General features: G+C 37.0%; 1 pseudogene; it reads right to left on the bottom strand.

Moving 5' to 3' along the window:
• Positions 1 to 19,952: 19,952 nt before the first annotated feature.
• On the bottom strand, positions 19,953 to 21,452 carry LOC138148167 (serine hydroxymethyltransferase, cytosolic pseudogene; annotated as a pseudogene).
• Between the last annotated feature and the right edge of the window lie 2,495 nt (positions 21,453 to 23,947).

The raw sequence follows: 23,947 nt of genomic DNA, 5'->3' as shown, positions 1-23,947 counted from the left end.
CTTCCTTCCTTCCTTCCTTCCTTCCTTCCTTCCTTCCTTCCTTCCTTTCTTCCTTCCTTCCTTCCTTCCTTTATTCCCTCCTTCCTTTCCTTTCATTTGAAATTTCATTTCAAAAACCCCATTCTTATTTGCACTGTGTAATGAACAATTGTTTTGAATACATTATTTTTCCTTTGAACGGAATGATCACAAGGTAGGGTAAGATATTTTGGTCATGAAACAGTTATTTTTCAGTTTTTTAAATGTTATATTCAGATCATTTCTCTCAATCCTCTCTTAGCTGAAATCAATGGTGTTTTTTTTTCTTTTGTATGTGAAATCCTTTTCCTAACCATTTGCAATAAATATTTATCTGTTAATGACTTTCTTACCTTTGACTGCCATAACATAGTTGTTAAGCCTGTGTTTCCCCTATTTTGTTGTTCTACATATGCTAGGAATTTGAATTTCATTTTCTGTTTATAGTGTTTTTGAGCAATGTTCTCATATTTTTTCTTGAAATATAATGTATAAACTCTTTATTTCAGTTTTTTCTGGTAATACTTAATTTTCTTTCCTTACTCCATTTCCTAGTTAAATTATTTTAGTTAGAAAATTCATCATGTTTTCTTATAATTTAATCACATTCTGTTTTATATTCAGTATTTAACTATATATATGAGTGGTTTTTTTGTTGTTGTTTTAAAGTCTAATGTTTTGCTAAAAATTTTCCACTATTCCAAACTAGTAACTTTAATGTCATCAAACCCTGAAATTTCTATGATTATAGATTGAACATCTAAACCAGTCTGGATTTCTGTGTGTGTGTGTGTGTGTGTGTGTGTGTGTGTGTGTGTGTGTGTGAGTGTAAGGGTATGTTCACACTTCCATTCTCATTTCCAGAGATCTCCCTCAAAATAATAGCTATACTCTTGATTTAACCTTCTTGGATCAGGATCATGGCTTTGGGTAGTGTGCTTGGGGTGTGTGACCAGTGTACCAGAGCTTGTGAGGGTTGTACAGAGGGCACCCTCCTAATGTCTTTGACATCTGTGAAAACCCCAGATTTTTGGGACAAAGTTCTGTCCATTCTGAAAGCAGAGTTTTACCATGGCAAAGAGTTCAAAAGTCAAGTAATTGACTGGTGATATGAACAAGCAGAGAAAACACATTGAGATCATATATTACTTTTTGGAGACAAAAAGGATTAAAGCATGGGATGGGAGGAAGACAATGAAGTTAGAATTCCTGCATCAACAGCTTCCAAGGAAAATATGAATTGCTAACAGGTTATGGAGGAGCTCAAAAAGGATTTTGAAAATCAAGTAAGAGCAGTAGAGGAAAAATTGGGAAGAGAAAAGAGAATGATGCGAGAAAATCATGAAAAGCCAGTCAAAAGTCTGATAAAGTAGACCCCCAAAAATACTGAGGAAAATAACAGCATAAAAAATAGACTAACTCAAATGGTAAAAGAGGCCAAAAATTACAGTGAGGAGAAGAATGCCTTAAAAAGGTTAAATTGCCAGATGGAAAAAGAATGTCAAAAACTCACTGAAGAGAATAATTCCTTGAAAATTAGATTGGATAAAATGGAAGCTAATAAGTTTATAAAAAATCAAGGTACTATAAAACAGATAGAAACAAATGAAAAAATAGAGGACAGTGTACAATATCTCATTGGAAAAACCACTGAGTTGGAAAATGGATCCAGAAGAGCTCATTTAAAAATCATTGGACCATCTGAAAGCCATGATAAAAAAAAAAAAAGCTATACACCATCTTTCAAAAAACTGTCAAGCAAAATTGCCATGATATTCTAGAAATGGAGGGCAAAATAGAAATTGAAAGAAACCATTGAATGCTTCTTTTAAAATCCTAAAAAAGAAAAATTTCTAGGAATATTATAGCCAAATTTCATAGTTTCCAGGTCATGGAGGAAATAATGCATACAGTCAACAAGAAGCAATTTGAATACTGTTGAAACACAATCAGGAAACATAAGACCTAGCAGCTTCTATGCTAAGGAATCAAAGGGCTTGGAATATGATATTGTGGAGGCAAAAGAAACTAAGATTAAAGCCAAGAATCACCTATCCAGCAAAACTGAGTATACTTCTTCAGGGGAAAATATGGTAATTCAATGATATAAAAGATTTTTGAGCATTCTGTTCTGTTCTTGTTGTTGTTTTTCCCAATTTATTTATTTTTAGTTTTCAACAATCAATTTTACAAGATTTTGAGTTACACATTTTTCTCATTTTCCCCCTACCACCCCAAATGATCTGGCATGCTGAATACCCCTTTCTCAAATCTGTTCTCTCTTATGTTATATGCCATCCCCCCTACCCATAATTTTCTAGTTAGGCAAGATGGCTTTCTATACCCCAGTGTCTGTATATCTTACTTCCCAGTTCCATGTAAAAAAACAACAACATTTTTTTATATACACATTTTTGTTTTAAACTTTGAATTCCAGATTTTTTCAGTTCTTCTCCCTCCACCTTCACCCACTGGGAAGATAAGTAATTCAATATAGCTTGTAGATGTGTAGTTACACAAAACATTCCCACAATAGGTATATTGTGAATGACTAACTATATTTCCCTCCATCCTCTCCCGCCCATCACTTATTCTATTTTCTCCTTTGACCCTGGCTCTTTTCAAAAGTGTTTGCTTCTAACTACCCTCTCCCCTAATCTGCCCTCCATTCTACCATCCCCACTGTTATCCCCTTCCCCCCTATTTACATGTAAGTTAGCATACCCAATTGAGTGTGTATGTTATTCCCTCCTTAAGCTAAATTCAATGAGTAAGGTTGTCCCATCCTCTTTTACCTTCCTGCTTTCCCCCTCCATTATGGCAGTTTTCTCCTGCCTCTTTTATATGAAATAATTTACCCTAATCTATCTCTTCCTTTCTCCTTCTCCCAATATATTCCTCTCTCACCTCTTAATTTAATTTTTTAGATGTCATCCCTTCCTATTCAACTCATCCTGTGTCCTCTGTATATGCATACATGTATACACAAATATATAAACTCACATATGTATTTATTCACACATACAGTCTCTTATACCTATGTATGTGGCTGTATATACAAATACACACACATATATATCCTTAAACTGTCCTAATACTGAGAAAACTGTTATGAGTTACAATTACCATTTTTCCATGTAGGAATGTAAAAAGTTTAACTTTAATAAGTTTCCTTAAGATTTCTTCTCCTCCTTCTCATGATTCTCTTCCTTCTTGTATTTGAAAGTCAAATTTTCTGTTCAGCTCTGGTTTCTCATCAAGAATTCTTGAAAATCCTCTACTCCCTGGAATGACCATATTTTCCTCTGAAGCATTATAATCAGTTTTACTGGGTAGGTGATAATTGGTTTTAATCCTAGCTCCTTTGACCTCCAGAAAATCATATTCCAAGCCCGTCAATAACTTAATGTAATAGCTACTGGGTCCTGTGTTATTCTGACTGTGATTTCACAATATTAATTTTTTTTTCTTCCTGATTGCTTGCAGTATATTCTCCTTGATGTGGGAAATATGGACTTTGGCTATAATATTCCCAGGAGTTTTCTTTTTGAGATTTTTTTCAAGGGATGTTGAGTTCTTACAATTATTATTTTGTCCTCTTGTTCTAGAATATCAGGGCCATTTTGATAGATAATGTATTGAAAAATGGTGCCTAGGATCATTTTATCATGGCTTTCAGGTAGTGCAACAACTTTTAAATTATCTCTTCGGGATCTATTTTCCAGGTCAGTAATTTTTCAATGAGATATTTCACTTTGCCTTCTATTTTTTCATTTGTTTGGATGTGTTCATTAGTATCTTGATTTCTCATAAAGTCATTAGCTTCCATTTTCTCCAAACTAATTCTGAAGGAATGATTCTCTTCAGTGAGCTTTTGAGAGTCTTTTCCCATCTGGAAAGTTGATCTTTTAATGTATTTATCTCTTTGGCATATTGGGCTTCTTTTTCCATTTGAGTTAGTCTATTATTCCTTCCTTCACCTCTTTATTTTTTAATTTTTTTATTTACATCATTGATTTCCATGAGATTTTCAGTTGCAAATTTACTCCCCATTTTTCCCCTATCCACCATCCCAAAATAGCAGTCCCACAGGATCTCCCCTCCTCCAATCTGCTCTCTCCCATATTTTCTCCCATACCCCTTTTGACTTTTCCAATGGATTTCTATGCCCCAGTGCCTGTATATCTTATTCCCCAATTACATTTAAAATAGTGTTAATAATAGTATATACATATATATACATATATATATATATATATGTAATATTTGATTTTAAAATTTAAATTCCAGATTCATTCCCTTACTCCCTTGTCACCCACCCTTACTAGGAAGATAAACAGTTCAGCATAAATTGTTCATGTGTGGCTAATAAAAAAGAGTAGCATAGCAGATATATTGTAAAAGACTGACATATTTCCCTCCTTCCTATGTCACCTCCCACTTGTTCTATTTTCTACTTTGATCCTGTCCATTTTCAAAAGTGGGTGCTTCCAAATTCCCTCCACCCCCATTCTGCCCTCCTTTCAATCATCCCCCCTTTCATTCTCTTCCCCCCTACTCTCCTGTAGCATGAGATACCATATTTAGTGTGCATTTCATTCTCTCCACAAGCCAAATTCAATGGCAATAGGGTATACCCATTCCCTTTTGCCTTCTTATTCTTCCCTTCCATTCTAACCATTTTCTCTTGATCTTCTATATGAGATATTTTACCCCATTCTGTCTCTCCCCATCTACTCTCACCTCTTATTTTCACCTTTTAAGTATCATCCCTTCCTGTTAAATTGGCCCTGTGCCCTCCATCTATATATACCTGTTAACATATATACACACATTCACATATGTATTAATATGCCCATATACCCTCATATGTGGACATATAAATTTATATTCCCTTCAACTATTTTCATACTGAGAAAAATTTCATCAGTTACAATTATTGTTTTTCCATGTAGGAATGTAATAGTTCAAATTTGATAAGTTCCTTATGATTTCTTTTCCCTGTTTACCTTCTCATGCTTCTCTTGCTTCTTGTATCTGAATGTCAAATTTTCTATTCAACTCTGGTTTTTTCATCAAGAATGCTTGAAAGTGAAGATGGCAGAGTAGAAGCATGACCTTCCCGTGGCTCTGGCTTCCACCCTCCCCAATGCATGTAAAAAGGGGACTCTAAACAAACTTTGGAGCTGCAGAACCCACAAAATGACACAGAGAAGCTAACCTCCCGCTGAGGAGAGCCCAGCCGGCGGCCAGTAATCAACCAGCGCAGAGCTCTGGGAGCTGAGCCCAGTACCACACCAAGGCTTTAGCCCCAGGGCAGTCCTGACCAGCCGCCAGCCAGAGGGACTCCAGATCAGCAGCAGCTGTGGCCGTTTCCAGATTTATCAATACATAGATGCGAAGGACAAGGTGAGAGGCCAGTGCAGTCTGGACTTTGGGACCCAGTAAGTGGGAGTGCGTGGCTTTTACCCCCGGAGTGAGAAACCGCTGAGACTCCAGCAAAGCCTGCCAGTGCCATGTGGTGGCTTCAGCTCCTGGCCTGCAGAGTGTAGGCGGACCAAGCACCAGTTTGAGGGGTAATCGCTCTTGCTTTATTCTGCTTGGATCTGGATTGTAGTCTAGGGTGGAGGTCCTGGGTTGTGTGTCCAGCTTGCCAGAGTGTGTGGAGACCTCAGAGAGGGCAAACATCTAATACCTCGGGCAGCTGAGAAAACCCCAGCATTTGGGACGAAAACTCCCCTGTCTGGTGTCAGAGTCCTACTGTGGCAAAAAGCCCAAAAGTCAAATAATTGAGTGGCAAAATGAGCAGGCAAAGGAAACAAAGCAGACAGAATATTCCAACATTACACTCCTATTTTGGGGATAAGAGGAAGCAAGGCATGGAGCAGGAGGAAAACAGTGAAGTCAGAACTCCTGCACCAAAAGCTTCAAAGGAAAATACAAGCTGGTTACAGGCCATAGAGGACATTAAGAAGCAGATAAGAGAAGTGGAGGAAACATTGGGAAGAGAAATGAGAACAATGCAAGAAAATTATAAAATGAGAGTCAATAGCCTGACTGAAGAAAATAATACCTTAAAAAACAGACTGACTCAAATGGCAAAGGAGGCTCAAAAAGGCAATGAGGAGAAGAAAGCCTAAAAAATTTGAATTTGCCAGATGGAAAAAGAATCTCAAAATCTCACTGAGGAGAATCATTGCTTCAGAATTAGATTGGAGCAAATGGAAGCTAATGACTTTAGGAGAAATCAAGATGCTATTAAACAGATACAAACAAATGAAAGAATAGAAGGCAATGTGAAATAACTCATGGGAACAACCACTGACCTGGAAAATAGATACAGGAAAGATAATTTAAAAATTATTGGACTACCTGAAAGCCATGACCAAAGTGGGAACCTAGAAAGCATCCTCCAGGAAGTTCTCAAAGAAAACTGCCTTGATGTTTTAGAACAAGAGGGCAAAATAGAGGTTGAAAGAATCCACCGATCACCTCCTGAAAAAGATACCAAAAAGAAAACTCCTAGGAATATTATAGCCAGGTTCCAGAATTCCCAGATTATGGAGATAATATTACAAACAGCCAGGAAGAAACAATTTGAATATTTTGGAAACTCAATCAGGATAACCCAGGATCTGGCAGCTTCTACCCTGAGGGATCGAAGGCCTTGGAATGAGATATTCCAGAGGTCAAGGGAGCTGGAATTAAAACCAAGAGTCACCTACCCAGCAAAACTGAGTATCATGTTCAGGGGAATATATGGTCATTCAGTGGAATACAGGGCTTTCAAGCATTCTTGCTGAAAAAACCAGTTGAATAGAAAATTTGACATTCGGATACAAGAAGCAAGAGAAGCATGAGAAGGTAAACAGGGAAAATAAATCATAAAGAACTTATCAAAGTTGAACTATTAACATTCCTACATGGAAAAACAATAATTGTAACTTATGAAACTTTTCTCAGTAGTTGAATGGATTAGAAATATATATCTTTATATGAGGGTATGCGGGCATATGAATACATATGTAAATGTGTGTATATACGTTTACAGGTATGCATAGATAGAGGGCACGGGACCAATTTAACAGGAAGGAATGATACTTAAAAGGTGAAATTAAGAGGTGAGAGGAATATAATGAGAGGGTATGGGGAAAGACAGATTAGGGCAAACTATCTCATACAGAATAGGCAAGGGAAAATGGTTACAATGGAGGGGAAGAATAGGAAGGCAATAGTGAATGTGTCAACCTTATTCCTATTGAATCTGGCTTGAGGAGGGAGGGAAATAAACAGTAAATAGGGTATCTCAAACTCTAGGAGAATGGGGGGGGAAGGGGATGAGAAGGGGGAAGATGGAAGGGAGGGCAGGCTTGGGGGGAGGGAAGTTGGAAGCACCCACTTTTGAAAAGGGACAGGATCAAAGTAGAGAATAGAACAAGTGGGAGGTGGCATAGGAAGGAGGGAAATATAGTCAGTCTTTTACAATATATCTACTATGTTATTTTTTTGCATTAGCTGCACATGTACAACCTATACTGAACTACTTGTCTCCCCAGGGGGGATGGGTAGCAGGGGGGAAGGGAATGAATCTGGAATTAAAAGTTTTAAAATCAAATATTCAAATATATATATATATATATATATATATATGTGTGTGTGTGTGTGTGTGTGTGTGTGTGTATACTATTACTAATACCATCTTACATGTAATTAAGAAATAAGATACAGGCATTGAGGCATAGAGATCCACTGGAAAAGTCGAAATGGGTATGGGAGAAAATATGTGAGAGAGCAGATTGGAGGTGGGGATATCCTGTGGGACTGCTGTTTTGGGGAGATGGGTGGGGGGAAAACGGGGAGAAAATTTGTAACTCAAAATCTGACAGAAACGAATGATGTAAATCAGAAGTTAATAAAGCATTAAAAAAAAGAATGCTTGAAAGTCCTCTATTCCACTGAATGTCACCATATTTTCCCCAGAAACATGATACTCAATTTTAATCCCAGCTCCTTTGGCCTCCAGAATATCGTATTCTAAGCCCTTCAATCCCTCAGTGTACAAGCTGCCAGATCCTGGGTTATCCTAATTGTTTTTCCACAATATTGAAATTGTTTCTTCCTGGCTGCCTGTTATATTCTCTTCTTAATCTGGGAATTCCAGAACCTGGCTATAATATTCCTAGGAGTTTTCTTTTGGGCATTTTTTATGGGAGGTCATCGGTGGATTCTTTTAAACTCTATTTTGCCCTCTGGTATTAAAACATCAGGGCAGTTTTCTTTGAGAACTTTCTGGAGGATAATTTCTAGGTTCTTACTTTGATCATGGCTGTCAGGTAGTCCAATAATTTTAAAATTCTCTCTCCTGGATCTGTTTTCCAGGTCAGTGGTTTTTCCCATGAGATATTTCAAATTGCCTTCTATTCTTTCCTTTGTTTGCATCTGTTTAACAGCATCTTGATTTCTCATAGTCCTTAGCTTCCATTTGCTCCAATCTAATTCTCAAGCAATGATTCTCCTCACTGAGTTTTTCAGATTATTTTTCCATCTGGCAAATTCAGCTTTTTAAGCATTCTTCACGTTATTGCCTTTTTGAGCCTCCTTTGCCATTTGACTTAGTCTCTTCTTTAAGGTATTATTTTCCTCAGTCAGGCTGTTGACTCTCATTTCATAATTTTCTTTCATGTTTCACATTTATCTTCCCAATGTTTCCTCCACTTCTCTTATCTGCTTCTTAAGGTCCTCTATGGCCTGTAATCATCGTTATTTTCCTTTGAAGTTTTTGGTGCACAAGTTCTGACTTCACTGTCTTCCTCCTGTTCCATGCTTTGATCCTTTTTATCCCCAAAATAGGAGTCTAATATTGAAGTCTCCTGTCTTCTTTGTTTCCTTTGCCTGATCATGTTGCCCCTCAGTCACTTGACGCCTGGGCTTTTTGCCACAGTAGGACTCCGCCACCAGACAAGGGAGCTTTAGTTGCAAATGCTGGGGTTTTCTCAGCTGCTGGAGGTATTAGATGGGTGCCCTCTCTGAGGCCTCCACATGCTCTGGCAATATGGTCATGTACCCCAGGACCTCCAGCCTATACCACAATCCAGATCCAAGCAGGTTAAAGCAAGAGCAATTACCTCTCATACTTGTCCCTTGTTCCTCCTACACTCTGTAGGCCAGGAGCTGTAGCTGCCACATGGCTGGCTGTGCTGGGCATCTCAGGGGCTTCTCACTCCAGGGTAAAAAGCCACACACTCCCACTTACTGGGTGCCAATATCTAGGCTGAACTGACCTCTCACTTTGTCTTTCTCATCTATGTGTTGATAATTCTGCAAACAGACAAAGCTGCCTCTTATCTGGTATAATTCCAACTGGCCGCTGGTTAGACCCACCCTGTTGCTAAAAGCTCTGGCTCACCTGGGTCCTGGCTCGTCTCCCAGAGAACTGCTCTGGCTGATTCCTGCTGGCCTACTGGGCTGTCCTAAGCAGGAGGCTAGCTTTACTGTGTCATTTTGTGGGTTCTGCAGCTCCAAGGTTTTTTCAGAATTCCCTTTTTACATTGATTGGGGAAGGTGGAAGCTGGAGCCGCTAAGAGATCATGTTTCTACTCTGTCATCTTTACTCTGCTCCGAGTTAGTCTGTTTTTAAGATGTTATTTTTGTCAGTCACATTGTTAATTAACTTTACTTGATTTTTCTCTCATCATTCTCATTTCTCTTCTCAATTTTTCCTCCATTTCTATTACTTGATTTTGAAAATCCTTCTCGTTATCCTCAATGGCCTGTAACCTCTTCTTTTTTGGGGGGAGCTTTTAATGCAGGAGGTCTAACTTCTTTGTTTTCTTCCAGTTCCATGTTTTGACCCATTTTATCCCCGTAAAAGGAATCTATATTAGGATGGCATTTCCTCTGCTTGCTCATGTCGCCAGTCATTTACTTGACTTTTGAGTCTTTGCCATGGTAGAACTCTGATTTCAAAATGGAGAGAGCTTTGTCCCAAAAATCTGGGTTTTTTGCAGTTCCTGGATTAATTACTAGGGCACCTGCTCAGCAGCCCCCACTGATTCTGTCACCTGGCCACATACATCATGACCTCCACCCAAGACAGTAATCCAGATCCAAATTTCCAATGCAGTGCCAGATATATAATGATGTTTTTTTCATAGCATTCATCCCTATGCCTTCAATGAAGATGTTAATATTGGCCTTAAAGTTAGAATCAAATACTCCTCATATTTCTTTTTAGTTCTAAATCTAATAAATGTATATGGGTCTATTTATAACAAAGAAAAAAAAGAGATGCCCAAAGCATCACAATCATCTTCCTAAAAATAATGATGAACAAAGCTAGAAAATATAATGATGAAAGAGCATAATAGTTAAATATAATTTCATCACCATTAAGCAAAAATTTCAGCAAAAAATATATACTACTGCTCAAGATGGTGGAGTAGTAACAGGACTTTGGCTGGGCTCTGTCTTCCACCTCCTTCAATCCATATAAAAGGTTACTCTGAAGAAACTTTGGAGCTAAAGAACTCACAAAATGACACAGAGAAGCTAACCTCCCTCTGAGGACAGCCTGGCAGGCAGGCAAAAAATAGCCAGCACAGTGTTCTGAGAGTCGAGCCCTGTCCCTCACAAGCCAGAGATTTTAGCCTCAGGAGAGGCCTGACCAGCCACTGGCTGGAGAGACTTCAGATCTCCAGCTGTTGTGGTTATTTCCAGAACTATGAACACACAGATGCTAAGGAAAAAGGGAGAGGTCAGTACAGTTCGGACTTTGAGATCCAGTACTTTGGGAGTGTGGTCAGGCTTTGCCGCTAGGCAAGAAGCAGCTGAGGTGCAGTTTCTGTGCAGCTGCAGTCATGTGGCAGCTTCATCTCCTACCCTGCAGATTGTAGGGGGAACAAGTGACCAGTATCAGGGGTAATCACTCTTGTTTTTACCTGCTTGAATATGGATTGCAGTCATGGGTGGAAGTCCTGGTTTGTGCAACCAGCTTTCCAGAGCATGTGGAAACTTCAGAGAGGGCACCCAACAAATACCTTTGGCAGCAGAGAAAACCCCAGGAATTGGGATGAAGCTCCCCTGTCTGGTAGCAGAGACCTACTACGGCAAAAAGCTCCAAAGTCAAGTAATTAAGTGGCAACATGAGGAAATGAGGGAAGCAAAGCAAGTAGAACAACTCAACTCCACATGTCAATTTTGGGGACAAAAAGGATCAAAGCATGTAATAGGAGGAAGACACCATAGTCAGACCTCCTTCACAAAAAGGTTCTAAGACAAATACAAGCTAGTAATAAGACATACAGGACCTTAAGAAGGATTTTGAAAAGCAAATAGGAGAAGTGGAGGAAAAAGTAGGGAAGAGAAATGAGAAAGATGCAAGAAAATTATGAAATAAGAGTCAACAGACTGACTGAGGAAAATAACACCTTAAAAAACAGACTAAGTCAAACGGCAAAAGAGGCTCAAAAGGGCAATGAGGAGAAGAATACCTTAAAAAGCTGAATTTGCCAGAAGGAAAAAGAATCTCAAAAGATCACTGAAGAGAATCATTCCTTCAGAATTAGATTGGAGCAAATGGAGGCTAGTGATTTTATGATTTATCAAGATATTATTAAAGAGATCCAAACAAATGAAACAATACAAGGAAATGTGAAATATCTCATTTGGAAAACCACTGACCTGGAAAATAGATCCAGGAGATGTAATTTAAAAATTATTGGACTGGGGCGGCCAGGTGGCTCAGCGAGTAAGAGCACCGGCTCCAGTGTTGGGATGACACGGGGATCAAATCTGGGCTTAGATACTTACCACCACACCCAGAAATAACTGGACCTTTAACCTTGAGCAACTTACTTAACCCCGATTGCTTTAAAAAAATATTGGACTACTTGAATGCCATGATCAAAAAAAGAACCTAGAAATCATCATTCAAGAAATCCTCAATGAAAATTTTCTCTGATGCTTTAGAACTAGAGGTCAAAATAAAGGTTTATAGAATCCACAGATCAATTCCTGAAAAGGGTGCTAAAAAGAAAACTCCTAGGAATATTAAAAGCCAGGTGCTGGAATTCCCAGATCAAGCAACAAATATTATAAGCAGAGAGGATGAAACAATTTGAATATTGTCCAAATAGAAACAGGATAACCCAGCATATGGCAGCTTCTACAGTGAGAGATCAAAGGTCTTGGAATATGATATTCCAGAGGTCAAAGGACCTGGGATCAAAACCAAGAATCACCTACCAAGCAAAACTGAATATTGTGTTTCAGGGGAAAATGTGGTCATTCAATGGAATAGAGGACTTTCAAGCATTCTTAATGAAAAAACTAAAGTTGAATAGAAAATTTGGCATTCCAATAAAAGAAGCAAGAGAAGCATGAGAAGGTAAATAGGGAAAAGAAATCATAAAGGAACACATCAAAATGATTTACTTACATACCTTCATGGAAAAATGATAATTGTAATTTATCAAACTTTACTCAATATGAGAATAGTTGAAGGGAATGTGTATATTTATACCTATATCTATATCTATACATATATATGTCTATATAGGAGGATATATGGGCATATGAATACATATGTGAATGTGTGTATGTATGTGTACAGGTATACATAGATAGAGGGCAGAGGAAAAAATTAATAGGAATTGATGAAACTCAAAATGTGATATTAAGAGGTGAGAGTAGAATATAATGAGAGGAGATGGGGAGAGATACAAGTGGGTAAATTATCTCATATAGAAGAGGCAAGGGAAAATGGTTACAATGGAGGGGAAGAACAGGAAAGCAAAAGTGAAAGGGTCAACCTTATTCTCATTGAATTTGGTTTAGGGAGCAAATCATATACACACTAAATAAGGTATCTCACCCTAAAGGAGAGTAGGGGGGAGGGGGATGAAAGGGGGGTGGGGTGATGGAAGGGAGGTCAGGCTGGGCGGGAGGAAAGTTGGAAGCATCCACTTTTGAAAAAGGACAGTATCAAAATAGAGAATAGAACAAGTGGGATGTGGGATAGGAGGGAGGGAAATATAGTCAATCTTTTGCAATATATCCACTAAGTTAATGTTTTGCATAGCTACACATGTACAACCAATTCTGAATTGCTTACCTTCCAAATAAGGGTGGGTGAAAAAGGAGGAAGGGAATGAAACTGGATTTCAACGTTTAAAATCAAATGTTATATATATATATATATATATATATATATATATATATATGTGTGTGTGTGTGTGTGTGTGTGTGTGTGTGTATGTGTGTGTGTATAAATATATATAATATTATTTTACATGTAACTGGGAAATGAGACCTACAGGTATTGGGGCATAGAGATCCAGCATGCCATACTGGAAAGTTGGAGGGGATATGGGAGAATATATTGGAGAGAGCAGTTTGGAGGAGGAGAAATTTTGGGGTGGTGGGTAGGGGAAAAAGCGGGAGAAATTTTGTAACTCAAAATTGTGCAGAAATGAATGATCTATACTAGAAGTTAATAAAGCATTTGATTAAAAAAAGGGACAGGATCAAAGCAGCGAATAGAACAAGTGGGAGGTGAGATAGGAATGAGGGAAATATAGTCAGTCTTTTACAATATATCCACTATGGAAATGTTTGGCATAGTTACACATATACAACCTATACTGAATTGCTTATCTTCCCTGTAAGGGTGTTGTGACAAGGGAGGAAGGGAATGAATTTGGCATTCAAAATTTTAATATCAAATGTTTAAAATGTAAATATACAAATATATATATATATATGTATATATATAATTTTATATGTATCTGTAAATTAAGACATATAGGCACTGGGTCATATAGATCCACCATGTCCTACTGGAAAGTTGGAGGTGGAATGGGAGAAGATATGGGAGAGAGCAGACTGGAGAAGGAGTTATCTAGTGGGATTGCTATTTTTGGGTGGTGGGTAGCGAAAAAAGGGGAGAAAAATTTATTTCCCAAAATCTTGCTGAAGTGAGTGATGTAAACTAGAATTAATAAAGTATTTGATTAAAACATTCAATTAAAAAAGAAGTATATTGTGTTAAGAACATTAGATTTGAATCAGCTACCTTACTCCACAACATAAAGTATTTGTGATTACTTCATCAATATACATATATGCTCAAGCAATAGACATTACATCCTTTATTAGATGCATTCATGAGTTACTATGCAAAAAAAAAAAAAACTGAAAATTGCTTATCATCTGGAGGTCAGCTTTCCCAAGGTGGACATCCTAATAGTTAGATACTCGGCTTTTTATCCTGAAATAAAATGCATATAGTTTATCCTGTGTCATCTGTGAAAAACTTTATTTTTTCCCAATAGGAATTGCAGTCTGCTTGAGTTCCCTTTAATGACCCACAGACACCTTTAAGTCTTCGCAAACTATTGGATTAAGAATTTCTTAAATCTTGCCACAGAATTATTTTATTAAGTATTCTATACAAAATATCTGCTTAACGTATGTATAATTGAATGAGAAATGCCTAATACCATGTTTCTATGAATTAGCACAGCAACACATAGTGGGAAAAGCCCTGAAATTCAACTCAGGAACCACTAAGTTCAAATCTTTTCTCTAACACTTATCAGAGTTGTATGACCTTAAGAAGGTCATCTCATTCCTCTGAAACAATGTATTTATCTCTAAATTAGAGTTCTCATAGGGGTGTGGCAGGGAAAGCACCTATTAATCCTTAAAGGGATATGTAAAGAATAAGTTAATATTCATTCCCCAAATACTCAAGGCAAAGACTGTGTAAAAGAAATATGACAATACAATGAAAATACAGCAACTAATGGAGGATGTGAAGGGGAAAGGACTGCTGCATTACTGTCATTTCTGACCTCACACAATATTTAAATGCATTATAGAAAAGAAACATCTTATATTTGATATTAGAGACAATAGCAAAAAAACAAATTCTTTCCTTGGATAACTCCTATCATCACCCTTCACTAAATGTCAATATTATAGCTGTGTCAACAAGCTGGGTTTCTTTTTAGAGAAAATGAAAATTATAAGATCTTTCTTTCATTGTCATACATGATAATTGCAATTTCTATAATGTACTAGAATTTTGCAAAATGTAGCAGCCAAGTACATGGCAAATACCAAGGTATTGTTCTGTTACAATTAAAAAATAACAACAAACACAAACTTCCACAGTCTTAGTTTCAAATAAATATACATCAAGATCTACATAGACATAAATGGTTTGAGAGTTATGTGATCATTTAAAAACAATATACAAAGTTAATTCATCTTTGAAGTTCAGGTGTAAATCAGAAATAAGCAATTAAGGTGAAAACAATTAGAAACTGAATTAGATTTTAAAAGGAGGAAAAGGTTCATTTGCTTCCCACAGTCCAAATTTGAATAATTATCTGTTTTATGCAGAAATAAATTGTGCATATTTTACAGTACAGTTTTGTGAAAATTTTATTTGAACAATTTTAACTGATTATTTTCTGAGGTAAAAAAAGAAGTTAGATTCATTTATTTACTACTCTCAATCTAAGTACACACCATGCCTTCCTAATTAAAGTTTCAAATTTTAATGAACTAAACAGTTTTAAATAGAGTATATCCAGAAAAGGTTTGTACAATTTTCAGAGGTAGTGGTTTTGCTGTTCTTAAAGGAACTAAAAGTAGTTTGAGAGATAGTTGTATAGGACTCTGCTACTTAAGTACAAATTAGACTAGGCGACCTTTTGGGCCCCTTGCATCTCAGAGAATTTGGGGGGAGGAAGAGGAAAAGAACACTTTTAGATTTTCTTTTAAATGGTACATCCATCTTTATTTTTTGCTTTTTACACTATTTTTTGTGTGTTTTACTTTTCCTCAATTGCATATAAAAATAACTTTAATCATTCATTTTTGAAATTTTGAGTTCCAAATTCATTTCCTCCCTCCCTTTTCCTCAACCTTACTCATTGAGAGGGTAAGCAATTTAATGGAGGTAATTTAATGTGTTGTCATACAAAACATATGCCCTAACCCATCATGTTGTTAAATAAGATACAGACAAAAAAAAACAAAAACAAGAAAAACAAAGCAACAAAAATAAAGAGGATACTTTCTTGGATGTGTATGAAAATTCTATTAGTTTTTTTTTGGCAATGGATAGCATTTTTATCATATATCCTTCAGAATTGCCTTGTATCTTTGTGTTGCTGAGAAGAGTTAAGTCACTCACAACTGATCATCTTAAAATAATGTTGCTATTTACAATGTTCTCCTTGTTCTGCTCATTTTATTTTACATCAGCTCATGAAAGTCATTCCAGGTTTTTATGAGAGTATCCTGATCATCATATATTAGTAGTAAACCATCACAATCATATACCACAATGCGTTTAGCCATTCTCCAATTGATGGGAATCTCATCAGTTTCCAAATCTTTGCCATCAGAAAAGAGCTATAAATTTTTTTGTACCTATATGTGTTGTTGTTTTTTTTTGTTTTTTTTTTCCTCTTGTTTTGGGATACAAAACAATTAGTGGTATTGTTAGGTCAAAGGGAATGCAAAGGTTTTATAGCATTTTAGGTATACTTCCAAATTGTTCTACATATAATATAGATTTTGAAAAGAGTACAGAATCGGGGCACCTACATGCCACAGTGAGTAGAGCACCAGCCCTGGAGCCAGGAGGACCTGAGTTCAGATTTGGCCTCAGACACTTAAACACACACACACACACACACACACACACACACACAAAACAAAAATAGCCATGTGACCTTGGACAAGTTACTTAACTCCAATTGTCCTCCAAAAAAAGCAAAGAAAAAAAGATTACAGATTCCCTTCAAGAATTGACCAGTCATAGTGGATCTTTACTGAACAATGTCCAAATTCTCCATATATTTAGATCTTTTTTTTATTGTTGTAGAACCCTAGATTAGCACGCTTGTAAGTGTATTATATTATAAAAATACACACACAAACATATATATGCAACAATACATATATACATTCTCTTTCAGAAATAGAATAGTTTTATTATGTTCTTGGATTTTAAGGTAAGAAGAATTTCATCTTTTCCACTCTGGAAAGCAATTTGAAACTTATAAGAATGTAGACATGAACATTAGTCTACAGCTTCTATTTAGGGATATTTTAAAGGACTTCTCTCCAGTGGTACAGCTTTTTCTCTTGTCACATCACCAAAATGAGATCTTTATCTTCAGGCTTCAGCAACTGAAGCTGCTCAGTTCTAAATGGACTGACATCATTCCAGATTTCTAGGATTCTAAGAATCTAAGGTCTTCAGTTGACCTGACCTTGGCCTAGTTTCTTTGAAGCTACTAGAAAACATTTTATGCATTTATAACCACCCAAGTAGCTCATGCTTTAGGTCCTTTCTCCCTGTGGTATCATTTACTGTATGAAAGAATGACATTAGTGGTCTTTGTCTTTGTTTCTTTTATTTCATCACTGGTCTTCATTTTCAAAAGGTGTTCCTCATGGTTGCTCAGTCTGCTTATCACCTTTCATGTCTTAAGAAGTCCTGGTTGAGTTCTTAAGGCTCTTTTGAAGTCTCTCAAGGCTCTACAATTGTAGAATGGGGGTTTATTATCTGTTACTCAAAGAAAAATAGCAAAATTGTGACATATGATTCTAGTTAGTCATACTGCCATGTCTTGCTATCTATTCAGTAGGTGCTAAATTTCTGTAGTGAGCAGTGGTGTGTTATAGAGACTCCACCCTTTCCTTGTATAATCTTCATTGATCACTTCATCTTTTCTACTTAAACATAAACCTCTAGTTTCTAGCTGCCAAGTCAATGGTCCTGAATTTTCTGCATAAAACTCCCTATCACCTCATATAATCTCAGTTGTGGTGCTGGAGGCCATAGGGTTCTGACGGCTTACCTGGAGCTGAGCTTGGGTCCTACTTGTGGTGTCTGGAGTATGATAAGGCTGGTGGGGTGCTTCTGTATTTCCCTAGGGCTACACTGAATTATGTGGAGGTCTGGCACCTGGAGGATGCCTTTTTGCTCAAGGCTATGCTGAGGCAGGCAGGAGGTGCTGGTGTTTTCATTTGCCTGCTCCACTTCACTGGGACTAAAGGTCTCCTGTTGATTTTCTGAGGTGGGCCTTGCTGCTGGCTGGCTGAAATGATTCCTGTCTAAGTCTGAACTACTCTTCTTTTGCCCAAATAAGACAGATCTTTCTTGATGATCTCCTAAGTTTCTTGGACTGACAGACTGTTTCACACTGTATTTTTTCTGGTTCTACTGTTTCACAATTTGGGGACAGTATTTTATGGTTGTTTAGAGATAAAATATGGGAGATTTCTAGCAATTTACAGTTTACTCTACCATCTTGACTCCTGGAAGATGCACAGTCTCTTAAAAAAAATCTTTGCATTCAATGTATGTTGGATTATTATTGTTACTAATATTATGGTGATCTACAAAGAATTAGCTATTATGGAGTAGTACAGTTAACCCAAAATATTGGTGTATGCTAGTTATTTTCTCCAGTATAAAACATCCAAAGAAGAAAGGTGTTGAAAAATAAGTAGGAAATCTGGCAAAAATTAAAAAAAAATGTTACTTTACTAAAGTGTAGTTTCCAAGTGTATTACAATTGACTATGGGCTAAGGAGGAGCATACCTTAATTTTGACACAGGCTACTTAGGAGGCAGACATTATAAGGGGACACTCATTAAAGAACACAAGAGCTCTGCCCCAAATAATCATATTTTAATAACAAAGCACTTAAGGCTAAATGCAAAATCAAAGATTGAATTTTTGGAAAAGCATTTTTTTAAATTAAACAACCTTGAGTTATTAAATACAAAAGCTATCATTGAAATGTCTTCAATTTCATAGAATCAAAAATTGATATCTCTTCTTCTATTACATTAATACTTTAGAGTTTAAAATTATTTGATAAAATTTTACTCTTTTTTACTGTAAAAAATTAAAGTTCAGATATTTTTGAAATTCAAATTTGGTTTTATTTTTAAAGCTATAATTCTTGTCACATTCTGTGGTTAATTTTATTGTGCTTATTAAAAATGGTCATTATTGTTTTGCACTCAGCTGTTTGAATAAAAGTTTCTTTGGGAAGGCACCTCACTGTAGAGAGTAGACCAATGTCTCACACTGGAACAGAAAGCTGTCACTGCCAAGCAGCACGACTCAGCAAGTGATCACTCCTACGTGATCTGTTCCTCTGGAAACAAGGGTCACACTTGCTACCTACCTCTCCAAAGCACTGAAGATTAAAGAAAGCATTTATAAGGTACTTTAAGCTTCCTACATAATACTGTAACAGACACAAAACTTCTCAGGCTTGTAATTTTATACTTAGCTGAAGCTTCACAATCATTTCCTCTTAACTAAAATGGACATGATTCAGTTCTGCTGGCATTCTACTGAACAACATGATACTGAGGTTGAGGAACTTTTACAAGCTATTAACATGGGTGTTCTCTGAGCTGCCGAAATAAGTCATGAGCCTGCCAAGGGATCACTGAAGGGAAGGTTAAGTTAAATTTTTTTAAGCAGTACTTTTAAATTACATCACTGTTCATTTAAATGAAGGCCAAATGGCTATAGGATACTCTGATCTTATACAAAAATTAGGTAAGATTCAAAATAAATTCGCTAATTACTCAAGTATCCCCTAAACGACTAATAATGAACTTTTAAAACAGAGTTGTTGTTTGTACACCATCCTTTGGAGGGGTACACAACTAAGACCTTGGTGACTGACAAATGATAAATTTTTTTCCATGTAGTGATGTTAGAAAAAGACCCTCACCCGCCCAAAAAACCTCACCCCACCCCTAACCTTCTACTCCCCTTAGCCACCCTCCTAATTATACATTCTCCTTTTCTTAAAAGGGGGCTTTTAGCACCTGAGTAGCCTTCAGGTTAATTACTTCCAATGTAGCTCTGTCCAATCTCATTTTAAAAATCAGGGATCCCAGGCAGGATAAAAACAGCTGCAACGCTCTCCACTTTTTCTTTGATGGTCTTGATAACACTCATACTTGGCATCCCCTGAAAGTTTCTCCTTGAATTCTTTCATGGTGGCCTGGGGACCTAGGTCTTTCTGAATCTGCAGAGTCAGCTCTATTACTTCGTGAATAAAATGGGCTACTTTGTAGAAATCTTTTTCTAGTAGTCCTCGGGAGGTCAGAGCTGGGGTTCCTAGTCTCAGCCCAGTGGGTCTTAACGCACTTTTGTCTCCTGGGCAGGTGTTCTTGCTACAAGCAATAGAACAAGCTTCTAACACCTCTGCTCTTCCTCCATCTGTGCCTTTGTTTCGTAGGTCCACGAGGACCAAGTGGTTGTCAGAACCACCTGTTACTATGTGGTAACCCAGATCTATCATGCCTGCTGACAGGGCCTTGCAGTTGGCAACCACCTGCTGCTGATAAGCTTTGAATTCAGGTCTCAGGGCTTGCTTCAGAGCTACTGCAACTCCTGCAATGGCATGGTTGTGAGGCCCTCCCTGCAGTCATGGGAAGACAGCTGAATTAATGGGTGACACCAGATAGTATATCATCTCTTTGCCTGTTTTAGGGTCCACGCTGGCCACTCATTTCCTGTAGAAGATTATGCCAGCCTGGCATCCTCGAAGGGTTTTGTGGGTGGTGGTGGTCACCATGTTGCAATGTTCAAAGGGGGAGGGGACGACCCCAGTGGCCACCAGCCCACTGATGTGGGCCATGTCAGCCATAAAATATGCCCCATTATTGTCTGCAATCTTCCGCATGCAGGCATCGTCCAGGTTCCTAGAATAGCAGCTGATTCCTGCAATGATCAGCTTTGGGTGGAAAACACAGGCATTTTCTTCTAATCTGTCATAGTCGATATAGACAGTATTTGGATTTACCTTATAGGACATGGACTCAAAAAAGATTGGAGGTAGCAGAGACTTTCTTCTTATCTGTCATGAAACTGTGGGTGAGGTGACCCCCATTAGGCAGGTCCACACCCATAATCTTCCCATGTGGCTCCACCAGGGCTGTGTATACAGCAAAATTTACAGGAGAAGCTGAGTATGGCTGAACACTGACCTCTCAGATTTGTGGGTCCAGGCCATAGACCTGCAGAGCCCTCTTCTGACACAGAATCTCCAATTCATCCACAAACTGGGTGCCACCATAATACCTTTGGCCTGGGAATCCTTCTGAACACTTATTATTCAAGCAAGAACCCAAGGCTTCCATACCTGCTGGGCTTGCAAAATTCTCTGAAGCAAGCAGTTCCAAACCAGTCTTTGGCAAAGATTTTCCTTCTTAATAATTTTATATACCTCCATATCATTTTCTTTCAATGGTTGTGTCAGCATATCTTTGTGGGCTTCCCATAAGTTACCATTATGGTTCTATCTATTGACTGTTGATGCCATATTTATGGTACAAGGAGTCTTCAAAAACACTTCTCTACTGTCTCCCTATAACAAACCAGAGCGGCACTAATCCGCAAGTAGCAGCAGAACATCTTCTTCGAAATTTTACTCTTTTTAACTGATATGAGCTAAGGTGAATATGATTTAGAGAAAGCCTTAAGAAAATAGTGTATACATATGCACAATATATAAATAAGTTATATAATTAGAGTTCTATTGTTGCTTTGAAAAGACTCAGAAGGGAAAAAAAATAAAGGTAGTGTTTCAGAATACTATATGGTATGTTAGCTTGTGAGGCTTCCAGAAAGCAGATCTGGGTGTTTTCTTAAGTTCACTCCACTGTTGTAGAATTGAGAATCATTTGGAAAGAACACTAGATCACAACTTAGAGGACAAATTCTGATACCTTTCCTGATAAATGTGTAATATGGGACAATTCATTCAACATTTATCAGTCTTAAATTTCCTTATTTTTTAATATGGAGCTATCATAGTGACTCTTCTTTCTCAATAAACATAAGAGGTGAATTAATGTATCTAAAAATACATTTAAAAGACCAGAATCCAGCTTGGGTTCCTGTCCCAGTGTGTGCTGCTGAGGATCCATGTCAGGGCTCATTGATACCAACCTGGTATCCTAGGCAGTATGCAGGGTGATATGCTGAGGAGGAGTCTAGAAAGTCAGGCTCCCCAGAGAAGACATCTGTCCAATGTGAAAATGTACTTTAGGCAAGTGTGTCACCTCCTCTCAGCAAATGTGCCTAAAACTACTCTGTTGCAGGAAAAAATCCTACTAATGAAATAAACACTTTAACCTACATGCGCAACCAGAAGCAGAGACTGAAGAATTGTCTGAATTTGTTGAAATTCAGGATTATAGACAAGGACAGCATAATGAACTTGAAGTCAAAATAGTTGAATGTTTGGTAACTTAAGAAAGGATTGTGAAATTGAAACAAGATGATCTCAAAGCAACTTTTAACAACTAAGAATCAAGAATCTAAGCAGTTAATTCAAGTACAAAGGACACATTAGCAGAATCAATCAGATCAGCATGTCATACCACAGGTTTACACTAAATTACAGAGTTACAATGGGTAACACCCAAAGAAGTCTACTCCTGGACAAAAAAAAAGAATTTTAAAAAGCAAATAAAGGATATGAAGAACAAAGAACAACTGAAATGCTTCTCTGTGAAAAAGATTTTGAAAATTCCACTACTGCCTACCAATATAAAAAGAAGATTGATGGAGAAGTACAGATTTTTCAGAGTTATCTATACACATGACTATTAAACTCTTTAGATATTATGCAAGGGAATTCAAACTTCCCACTTCAGAGAACTATTTCTGCCAAGTGTGTATCTGGAATAGGACATCAGATTCCCATGAATTGGATAAGAAAATATCAACAAGATGAAAATGAGGAGAATGATTATTAATTAGAAGTTACAGTGGCAGAAAATTAATTTTATATGTGCTTTTAACTGTTTCTCAGAAAATCAACTAGACTTCAAATTAATAAATTTTTAACTGGAAAATTGTAAATTGTTTTAAAAAGCTAGATGAAAAATTAACATATATGTACCACCAGCAAAATATTTCAAATAACATTGTTTTAACAAAGCAAATATTTTTTGATTTGATTTGTCCTCAGAATATACTGTGATTAAATAAATTTTCTGTATTCCTCAAATTAAGTAGTTAAAATACAATTTATAATATACCATTAGTTTGATTTTTTTACCCATGATTAGAATAGTTGCTTACATTTCATTTTTCTAAATATATAAATAATTTTATAAGTTACCTTTCAGATGTCATATCACACAGACATGTGTGAAAATGGTCAAAGGAAATATCATTTTCTCTTTGTTCTTTATGTAGGTAACAATTTCTGTGCCTTGATTAAAATACAAACAAGCAAAAATCTGGAAAACACCATTCTATAAAGTACTTAAGTATATTTTTTTTTACTTCCTTATATCCAAATCACAAAATTGGGAGGGGTGATCTTTATTATCTGCCATTTAGAACTAACTAATTAAAACTTTTAATAGTCTTTGGAGGTCGAAGGTGGGGGTGGAAATGGTCTATCATAGTGATCAAGAAAGATAAGTAGAGGGCTAAGGAAATTAATCATGATTTTTTTTTAATATTCCAAAAAATAAAATGAAATGGTTAGGTTTTAAAGGTTAAAAAATTTGGCAGTCTACACGAACTTCAAATAGTTATGTGTAATTCTGTCAGGACCAAAAATATTTGATAAAAGAAACTGAGGCACAGAGCTCCAAGCAAGGTTAAGAAGGCTAGGCATTGGGATACAAGGCCTTTTAATAGCCAAGGACTTCTCTGACAGGTAGACCAATTATTTTATACAGTGGGTGATATAAGGTCTAGTGATGCAAACTAAACTATGATGATCTAATACAAAGATGTGAGGTGAACTTATGTTTGACTTAACTGAGAAAAAAAAAATTCCAGAACCCATGGCAACAGGAAAAAGAGAGAATTAACTAATATCTTCTTGAAAGTCTCCTATGACC

The sequence above is a fragment of the Petaurus breviceps genome, unplaced genomic scaffold (genome assembly GCF_028583685.1).
Source record: "Petaurus breviceps papuanus isolate PSGF00001 unplaced genomic scaffold, PetGlider_PUasm1.0 90822, whole genome shotgun sequence".
Taxonomy (NCBI): Eukaryota; Metazoa; Chordata; class Mammalia; order Diprotodontia; family Petauridae; genus Petaurus; species Petaurus breviceps.
The sequence above is the reverse complement of the archived record's forward strand: the minus strand, read 5'-3'. Positions and strand labels throughout refer to the sequence as shown.